We start from the raw sequence: 10,493 nt of genomic DNA on the forward strand, positions 1-10,493 counted from the left end.
AAGTGAAAAGAGAAAGGCATTTGGAGAAACCATAATAGGGTTAGGCGTATTAATATAGCAGCATATTTTTACAGAATGTAAAAGGCCCTTGTCCTGTCTTTAAGAGGGATAGCTAAAGCCGCGTCTTTATTTTTACCGCTAATTGCCCTGTCCTGGATACTAATGACGGACTGATTACGGTTTAAGGTTTAAACACCGAGAGACAAGAGACGGAGGTGGGAAGACCGGCCAGATCGGGAGGGAAGGGGCGAGGCTGGAAAGACACCTGGCTGGGAACGCAAGTGGGGAAGGAAGGCCGGTCATCAGGCTCCACGCTGCACCGGTCCCGGGGACGTCATCATGCCCCAAGGTCCCTGCCCCTGCAGGCTCCCGGGCGCGTTTACTAAAACGTGGTGAGAACTCACGCAGACCCGGTTCAGAGAGGCTGGTGGGTGACCGATGACAGTTCACTGTTTTCTGCCCAGAACCCTAGAGGAAGACCTCCAGAAATAGCAGCTCTCGTTCCCCTTGGGTGTGGTTCTCACACCTGAGCGTTCACCAGCACGTGCAGACTCGTTAAATCAGATTCTAATGCAGAGAACCTTGGCCGCCGGGAGTTCCTGGTAGGTCCTGGTCGATACCGCTGCCCCAGGTCACACGTGGAGGCCCAGGGATGTGAGGGGATTCCTTCCCTGTGACCCAAGATGGGCTTTCCCGTGGACTGTTCTCTGGTCTCAGTAGAAGACACTCCCACCCCCACTTCGTGGAAATATGTGAGTCTGGGAACTGGGCCCAGCTGATGGGCAGAGCAGAGAAAGAGCCAGGCAGGGCGGAGGGGTGGATGGGGAGGTGATGGCTTCCTGGTTCCAGTCTCCGAGGCCCGTCGCTTTCCAAGGTTTGACGTCAGCCAGTGAGCTGCCCTTCCCTTCACCAGTTTCTGTTGGATTTCCCTCACTGTCACCCAGAAAGTTCTGACCACTACAGGAGTGCTAACTAAAATGTACAAGCATGTCACTGATGTGACAGTCTGTGCAGCGTGGTCTCTTCCTGTAAGAGGGGACCAGACGGATGCCGGAAGAGCAGGAGTTTGGGATAGGGTTGCCAGATAAAATTCAGGATGGACAGCTAAATTTTAATCTCAGATGCCCAATGACTTTTTAAGACACGTATGCCACAAATAGGGTTTCCTTGGTGGCTCAGTGGTAAAGAATCCTCCTGCCAATGCAGGACATGCAGGAAGATCCCCTGGAGAAACAGCAACCCGCTCCAGTATTCTTGCCTGGGAAATCCCTTGGGCAGAGGAGACTGGTGCGCTACAGTCCATGGGATCACAAAGAGTCAGACACAACAACAACAAATGCCACAAATATTGCATGAGATATACTTCCCCTGTAAAATCATTCTTTGTTTATCTGAAATTCAGATGCATCTGTATTTTTACTTGCTGAATCTGACAACCTGCGCTCAGGAGCAAGGCAGTCCAGGGTTTGCCTCTCAGCTCTGTTCCTGGTTGTGATGTTGTCAGTACTTCTGAGGGCTGTGTTCCAGACTCCATGCAGGCTGGTCTGGTCTGGGCAGTGATCAGAGCGCAGGAGGAAGGGAGAAGGCAGTGTTTCTGGACCATCTTTGCCAGTGGCCGCCTTTCCCCCAGGGTCCCAGCCTCTGCTAGACAGCCTGCTGTGGATCTGGAGTTGTACAGGCGTGTGTCCTGTTTTTTCACCCTAGATTGTCTGTCTGTCTAAGACTCTGTATAACCAAAACACTGTGAGCTCTGGGGGCCTGCCCCCTTCCATTCAGCGTAATGTTTTTGAGATTCATCCGTGTTGTTGTTTGTATGAGGAATTCACTCCGTTATCTTTTTTCCTGCTTTATTGAGATGTAATTGGCATTGTTTAAGGTGTACAACAGATTGATTTGATGCGTTTCCGAGTGATTACCACCATGAGTAACACCTGTCACGTCACATAATTGCCCTTTCTTTTTTGTGGTTGAGAACACTGGTCTACTCTTTCTAGTATGATACAGAATTATCAACTGTGCTCACCACTCTGTACATTTGATCCCTAGAACTTACTCATCTAATATCTGGAAATTTGTTCCCTTAGACCAACATCACCCTTATTCCCCATCTCCCAGCCTCTGGCAACCAACATTCCAGTCTCTTTCTGTGAGTTCAGCTCTTTTTAGATTCCACATGTAAGTGAGGTTGTGCAGTACTTGTTTTTCCCTATTCAGCTTATTTCATGTAGCATAATGCCGTCAAGGTCCATCCAGGTTGCTGCAGGTGGCAAGACTTCTTTTTCTCATGGCTGAATAATATTCTGTTGTGTGTACATAGCCACCATATAGCCTTCTTTACCTGGAGATGAACACTTGACTCGCTTTTCATGTCTTGGCTGTTGTGAATAATGCTACACTGGACGTGAGAATGCACATCTTCAAGATCTGATTCTCACTACCTTTGGATATATACCCAGAAAAGCTGGATTGCAGGATTGTATGGCGGTTCTCTTCTCATTTTGGTTTTGTTTTTTTAAGGAAACTCCATACCATTTTCCATAATGGCTGCACCAACTTACGTTTCTACCAGCGACGTACAAGGATTCCCTTTTCTGCACATCCTCACCAGCACTTCCCTCTCATCTTTCTGAGGAGCGCCATTCTATGTGTGATGTGATCGCTTCTTGCAGGTTAGATCTGCATTTCTCTTCCCTGATCATTAGTGATGCTGAGCACCTTTTCTGTACCTGCTGGCCATTCATATGTCTACTTTAGAAAAATGTCTTTTCCATTCCTCTGCCCATTTCTTTATTGGATTGTTTGTTGAGTTGTCTATTTCTTTTCATTGCTGAGTGGTAATCAATTGCCTGAATATATCACTTTAAAAAAAAAAAAAAACTCTTTGTCCTGCTGACATTTGCAAGCATTTGGATTGTTTCCAGTTTGGGACTATTATGAATAGAGCTAGGGAGAGTGTTAGTATGCGTGTCTTTGTGTAGCACTTTTTTTTTTTTCTCTTACCTAAAAATCTAGGGATAGAATGTTTGGTTGGAGAGGAAGTGAACGTTTAATTTTAAAATAAACTTCCAGACCTCTTTCTATAGAGTTTTGTCGTGTAGCTGTATACACACATTGAATTTCTATTAGGATGATACGGTTTCTGATCATGAGGCTACAAATCAGAATCTCCGAGATCGTTTCAAGACTTGGGTTCTGTGCTTCTCTTGTAACGCTTGTGTCATTGTCTTCCCAGCGCAAAATTCTCTGGGCAATTAGGTACACAGAAGGTTGCTGAGTTAGCAAGCCCTCCCTTTTCTCAGAACATCTGCAAAGATCAGAAATAACAGGCAAGTTACTCAGATTGCAGCAGTACATTTTTTTTTTTCAGCTTTACTGAGATGTAACTGACAGGTAGAAATTGTATGTATTAAAAGTGTATACCTTGATGTTTTGATAGAAGTATACATTGTGAAATGATCATCACAATCAAGGTAAGTAATGTGTGTATGACCTCACATAGTTAGCATTTTCTGTGTGTGTGTGTGTGATGGGAACATGTAAGATCGACCCTCTTAGGAAATCTCAGGTGTACAATACCTGTGTTGTTGCTGACTGTGAACATATTGAACAGAATGTGGACGTGAAGCTGGTGACTGCCTGGTGCATGTCATCGGCTCGGGCTTGGAGAGTGACCTGTGAGCAGAGCCTCTCTGACAGCTCCCTGGGAAGCCTTCTGGTCATAGGTAACCCACGAGCCAGCCTCAGCTGGCACAGTCACTATGCCCTGTGCCTTGACCAGAGGCCCCTGTAAACAGAAAACAGCCCTGAAGACAAAGAACAGGGTGCAGTCATTCCTCTGATGCTCTATAATTTGCAAATGACCATAAACGACCCACGTAGCCATACACAAAAAATGAGGCCATTTTTGGTCCACTTCCCAGGGGGCAGCCAAGGCCGAAGAAGGAACTCAGACCACACCATCAGGCTCCCTGTGTTTAGGCAGACTCTTCCCAGGTAGATAGGTCTAGGCTTCCATCCTCAGGTACCACAGCCACAGAGGACAGGCAGCTTCCCTCTCCAGATACTCCAACCAAACCCTAAAATTGAGTCTCCCTGGCCTGGCCTGGGTCACATGCCCACCCATGAGCCAATCAGGACCAAATGGATGGAACAAGCTTATTGGCTGGGCCTGACTCACGTGCCCACCTCTGAGAGGGCTGGCATCAGTTGCACAAAAACTCCCTTGAGAGTAAAAGGGGGTGCTGACTTGAATCAAGGTGGGCGTGCTGAGAAGGAGGAATGGACTTTGGGTCAACAAAGCAGCCTTTCTCAGCCTGCCTGATGCTATGTTGGTAGATATTAGCTCATGAGAGTCGAGGCATCATGACCTTGAAAAACTGAGCTTTGGAAACATGAAGACAAACCCACACAATTTTTTCCAGCAGTATGCAAAACCAGACAATGCTCCGTGCTTTGTAAAGCTGTGCTGAGCAGATAATTATGAATATACAAAAGTCTCTCTTGAGAATTTCATAGCAATGGGCGAGAGAGACACATACCATTGGGGAAGTGCCTGTTCTTCCTGCTGCGGTAAAAATGGGTAAAATAGTAAAAAGAAAAAAAAAGGCAAAAAGTCAAATCCATCTCTTTGTCAGCATTGCCTTTGAAAATGGCATAGAAAACACTGAGGATGTGAACAACCTAGAATTAGAAGAAGTAAGCTGTGTGGGAGGTTTTCTGTACAACTGGTTGAGAGTATAGATTTTTAAAAAAAAAACATGTGGTAGTTAATGGTATTTGTTAGATTTTGTTTCAGTATAAAAATACATAAAGACCACCTTTTGTGAGTCATTAAATGAAAGATGTACCTGGGAATATATATATATATGTGTGTGTGTGTGTGTGTGTATGTGTGTGTATGTGTATTCTCAGTAGTATATTACTCTTTAATAACAGTAACATTTTATGGAAAAGCTGTGTAAGTAAAACCGATGTGAAATAGGATAGCTCAGACGTGTGTGTGTGTGTGTGTGTGTGTGTGTGTGTGATGTGTGTGTGTGTAAGAATTTAATATGCAATAAAAGTAGCACCACAAATTAGTGACTAAAAGGTAGATTGCTAGGGACTTCCCTGGTGGTCCAGGAGTTTAGACTCTGTGCTCTCAATGCAGGGGGCATGGGTTTGATCCCTGCTTGGGGAACTTAGGATCCCACATGACACATAGCACAATGAAAAATAATAATAATAATAAGATAGATTGCTTCATAGATGGTATAAGGAGAACTAACTGGCCAAGACAAGATCCCTATGTAATACCTTATATAAAAGTAGACTCTGATGAATTAAAGAGGTAAAGGTGAAAGCTGAAACTATAAAGCTGCTAGAAAAAATTTAGGAAAATATTTGTGGGCCAGGATAGAGGAACAAATTTTCAAAACATGGTTAAAAGTATAAGCCAGAAAGCAACAAAATCAGTGAATTTGACTACATCAATATGAAGGCCTTTCACTAAAAAAAAAAAAGACACCATGAATAAAATTTCCCCCTTTTTATAAAAAACCAGGGCTTCCCTGGTGGCTCGGTGGTAAAGAATCTGCCTGCCAATGGAGGAGACACTGGTCCGATCCCTGGTCCGGGAAGATTCCGCACGCTGCAGAGCAGCTAATCCCCAGGCACCACAACCCCTGAGCCTGTGATCTAGAACCCGGGAGCCATACCTACTGAGCCCACGGGCCCTAGAGCCTGTGCTCTGCAACAAGAAAATCCTCTGCAATGAGAAACCTGTACACTCCAACTAGAGAAAGCCCGTGCAGCAACAGAGACCCAGCACAGCCGAAAATAAATAATAGAATTTTGTTAATAAATAAAATAAAAATTCAAAGCATTTACAAAGTCAAAAGTGGGCAAGGACTTAATATCTAACCCAGCACCTTTCACTAGAAATATAATTTGAGCCACTTAGGTAATTTAAACTATTCTTATAGCCACATTTAAAAGCATAAAAATAAATGAAATTAATTTTGATAATATATTTAACCTGATATGCTCAGAATATGACCATTTCAACATAAAATCAATGTAAAAAATATTAATGAGACTCTTGCTTCCTCTTCTTCATCCTGAGTCTTTCAGTCTCTAAGTGTATTTCATACTATCCCAGCATGTCTTACTTTGAAACAGCCACATTTCAAGTGTTCAAAAGCCACATGCGTTTAGTAGCCCCCATATTGGGGACACAATTACAGACTATTCACAGAACTCCTGAAAATCAGAAAGAACAGAGAGTAATCCCAGTAGGGAAAAGAACAAAAGACATCACCAGGCAACTTGTAAAAGAGGAAATCCCCAAAGCTCACAGCATCTGAAAAGATGCTACAGTTCACTAGTCATCATGAAAGTGGAAACAGTGAGATGGCATTTTATGCGTGTTAGACTGATGATTAAAAAGCTGAATCATGCCAGCTGTTGGTAAAGGATGTGAGTACCTAGGACCCTTGTGTGTGATGGTCAGGAAAACAGGGTGACATAGTCTTCTGGGGAGGGAAAAATCAGCTCTCAGTCCAGTAGAAACAGCACAAGTGCCCTGTAGCCCAGCAGGGCTGCTCTCGGGCCTGTAATTCAAAGAAGGGCTCACACGGTTTTACAAAGGGTCGGGGTACAAGGATGTCTAGGGTGTTCATTTTTTTCGTGTCGGCAGGGAGTCAGAGGCATGCTGACTATCCATTCCAGAGAGGGAAAGAAGGAAAATACAGGGCTTCATATGGTGGCAGACACTTAGAGGGAAAGGTTTAGAGGCACACACAGCAGAATGATGGATTCTAAAGCAGGTGCTCGGTGGGGAAAGTAAGGAGATAAAATAACCATTTGCATACAGTGAAAAATGCATCACGCAGAACAACAATACATATTTTGCAAGAATGTATACCCGGGACCCCCTCCCCTCAAAAAGAAAAACCTCATGAGTACATGAGAAGCCTTGCTTGGCGGACTTGAGAATCCAGGGTGACCTGTGAGGATATTGGAAAGAAAGGTTTCACTCTCACGAGGGACCTTGGCCTGACCGGTGATGACAGTGTTATGTAACCCCTCCGTCTCTACCCGAGCTCCAAAAAGGAGGAAGGGAGGAGGATGAAGAAGAGGGGGCAGGGAAAGGAAGAAGCCGCTGCTGAGGTCAGAAGAACACCGCTGTCGATGGCACTGGGTGTCACCGGGGCAGTTAACTCTGGGCCTCCCACAGCTCACAGCGAGATAGGCAGAAGCCTCCAGACACCTGAGTACCTTGTGGCAGAAGCCTAGAAGAGTGTTGGGACTTAAAGAAGAAACACTTTTTTAAAACAAGATGACAAGTGTTTCAAATTTGCTGATGTGTTCTGCCATGATAAGTAGCTCCAAGGAATTAATAACCCAGCAAATAATTTCAAAAGTATAATCAATCTGTCACATAAAGATTCCACTCTTAATACAAATGAGAAAGAAACTGCCTTTCTAGAGGAACTCCTGCTATGGAGAGAGTGTTGGACGGAAGCTGTTCATTATCGTGTCCCTTTCCCACCCCAGAAACTCACTTTTAAAAGTATCAGCTAGAAGAGTGCCCATAAGGGTGTGCCTAAAATCTTGGAAGCAAACCATTCTAACTACCTACAGAATTTTCTCAAAAAGTTTTAGTAGGAGTTTAGTAGGGAAAGTTTTAGTGGGTTTTGAACCCACTTGTTAAAAATACAAAAAGAGATACCTTCCGGTTAGTTTTCAAGAGCAACATCAAGGTCAGGAAACAGGGAAATTTACTAGCCAAGTGTCAACAGAAAGTGCATCATTGGCGGTTGGGATTGGAAAATGATCATCACTAGCATCTTATACAGAGAGCCACACATCTTTGTGGGACATATTTTTCAGTTATGAGAAGTCTTCCAAACCATGTATTAAAATCTACTGAACCTCCAAATCAGGTCCTCAAATTTTGGTATCCAAAAAAAAGTGTTAATAAGGTTTAAAATGTAATGAAGCATATTCAATCCTTCACTGTATTATCTATTTTAATACAGATAATTGCGATGATAACCAAAAGGGCTTTTGTACTGTTAATACATCTAAACTTAAAAATGCATTTTGAAATATCTCTTCTGTCCTCTTGTCCTTTTTCATTTCTGTTTTTGTTTGCTTTATAGTGTACACGATACACCTGTGCAGTGTCAGCTGGTTTTTTGTTTTTACTGATAGGTATGGACCATCAAAAATGTTTGGAAACTGTTTCTGTTTCCTGTGACTTCTGTAACAAGTTACCATAACTAGGTTCAGATGACACAAAGTTCCTGACTTGTCATTCTGGAGAGGGCTGACCTCACTGGGCTGACTTTCTTCTGGAGGCTTTGGGGAGAACCACCTCCTTGCCTTCCCCAGTTTCTAGAGGTGCCTGGAATCCTTTGGCTCCTGACCCTGCTTTTGTCTCCTTCTCAGACGGACCCCCTGCCCCTCTTTCACGAGGACTTCGTGATGACACTGCGTCCACCCAGATAATCCTGGCTCATCTCCCCTGGCTCAAAGTTACTGCTGCAACCACCTCTGCGAAGGCCCCTTTTCCACTTAAGGAAACACATTCAGAGGTTCTGGAAATTGGGCTGTGCGCATGTTTAGGGGGACCATCAGACAGCCTGCCACAAACACCTTGGAAGAAAGAAACTGTGACGGCCAGTTTGGTATGAAAGTCCCACTCTGGGGCAATTCCCACAAGGTCACTCTCCAGCCTGCACTTTGAGGGGCAGCCGGACCTCATCTGGAGCTCAGGCACGTAGTGTCTATTTTGTTACATTTCTGTCCTTTTGACTACAAGTAATAAACCTCCTCTTGTTTAGGTAACAGGAGGTTGGGATGATTCTTTTGTTTTCTGCTGAGTCAGCTAGACCACGTTACAAATCTTGATTCAGGCTCTCACCCCTGTATGATCTGGATCAGTTCCCCAAGGTCTCTGATCCTGAGTTACCCTCTCTTTGAAACAGAGAAACTGAGATTTCCCTGGTGGTCCGAGGGTTAAGAATCCATTTTGCAGTGCAGGAGACACAGGTTCGATCCCTGGTCCAGGAACTGAGATCCCGCGTGCCTCGCGGCAGCTAAGCCCAGGCACCACAGCTAGAGAGTCTGTGCGCCGACGAAAGATCCTGTGTCATACATCTAAGACCCGACACGGCCAAACAAATTTAAAAGAGAGAGAAACTAACCCAGACTTTGCGCGACGGCCCAGAGACTAGGGACTACAACGTATAAACTGCTCTGGCACAAGGATCTGCTGAAGAAATGTCTGCTTCTCCCACTCTTCCAGTAAGAATTTCCATCTCTGCAAAGCCTCATCCATAAAGATGCAGAAACATGAGAGCAAATGGAGTCCAAGAGTGAACGCCACTTTGCAGCGATTGCTTGTTTCATCCAGGGATTAAGAAATATACAGCTTCAGTCACAGCTTCTTCAAAGGAGCGCCAAGCGCTTCAGTGAGAGTCGGAAAACTGAGAATGAAACTCACACTTGACAGGGTGATGGGTATCAGAATCCTTTCCCTAAAAACCCCTTAAAAACAAAGGTCTTCCTAATTGGACAGCATTACGCTTTAACAATCTCCCAGATCCTCAGAACATGAACAAAGTCAGGCAGTATTCATTCAACAGAGTGCCGTGGCTCCCTTCTGAGACCTCTAATGGGGAAAGGAAGGCACCTTTCCACAGCTGGGCATCCTTTCCAAGGAAACATCTTCGTTTTCCTGCTCTGTGAAGTGGGGCTTGTCCAAACCCATGTTCCTGCCAAAGGCTTTTTCTTTCATGCAGTAACATCCCCCTCTGCTGGAACTTGGAGGTTTTGCTACAGTATTTATTGCATGCATGCTAAGTTGCTCAGTCGCATCTGACTCTGCATCATCATGAGCTGTAGCCCACCCGGATCCCCTGTCCATGGGATTTCCCAGGCAAGAATAGTGGAGTAGGCTGCCATTCCCTTCTCCAGAGGATCTTCTTGACCCAGGGATCAAACCCACATCTCTTTACATCTCCCACATTGGCAGGCAGGTTCTTTACCGCTCGCACCATCTGGGAAGCCCCTACGGTATTTATTAAGAACAGATAAAAATGGAACATGGGATGCCTTTTGCAGCCAAAGGAGTGGTTCCTAAACTTTCTGTGTCAGAAGCTTCCCCGGTGCTGGGAATTTTTTATGGAGATTTATTTGTACCCTCATGCCCATCTCCTAAGATTTTTGCTGTTGTTGTTGGCTGCATCAGTCTTAGCTGTGGCATGCAGGATCTTTCATTGTGTTGCTGGGGCTTCTCTCTGGTTGTGGCCCTCAGGTTCCACGGCAAGTGGGATCTGCATATGGGATCTTCATTCCCCGACCAAGAATCAAACCCGTGTCCCCTGCATTGGAGGCGGATTGTCAACCACTGGACCACCAGAAAGGTCCCCCGCCTAAGACTGAGAATCCACATGTAAACCCGCCCGCCTCCAGTCCCAGTGAGCTCGACACACGTGGACTTCTCA

Source organism: Ovis aries, chromosome 14 (genome assembly GCF_016772045.2).
Source record: "Ovis aries strain OAR_USU_Benz2616 breed Rambouillet chromosome 14, ARS-UI_Ramb_v3.0, whole genome shotgun sequence".
Lineage (NCBI taxonomy): Eukaryota > Metazoa > Chordata > Mammalia > Artiodactyla > Bovidae > Ovis > Ovis aries.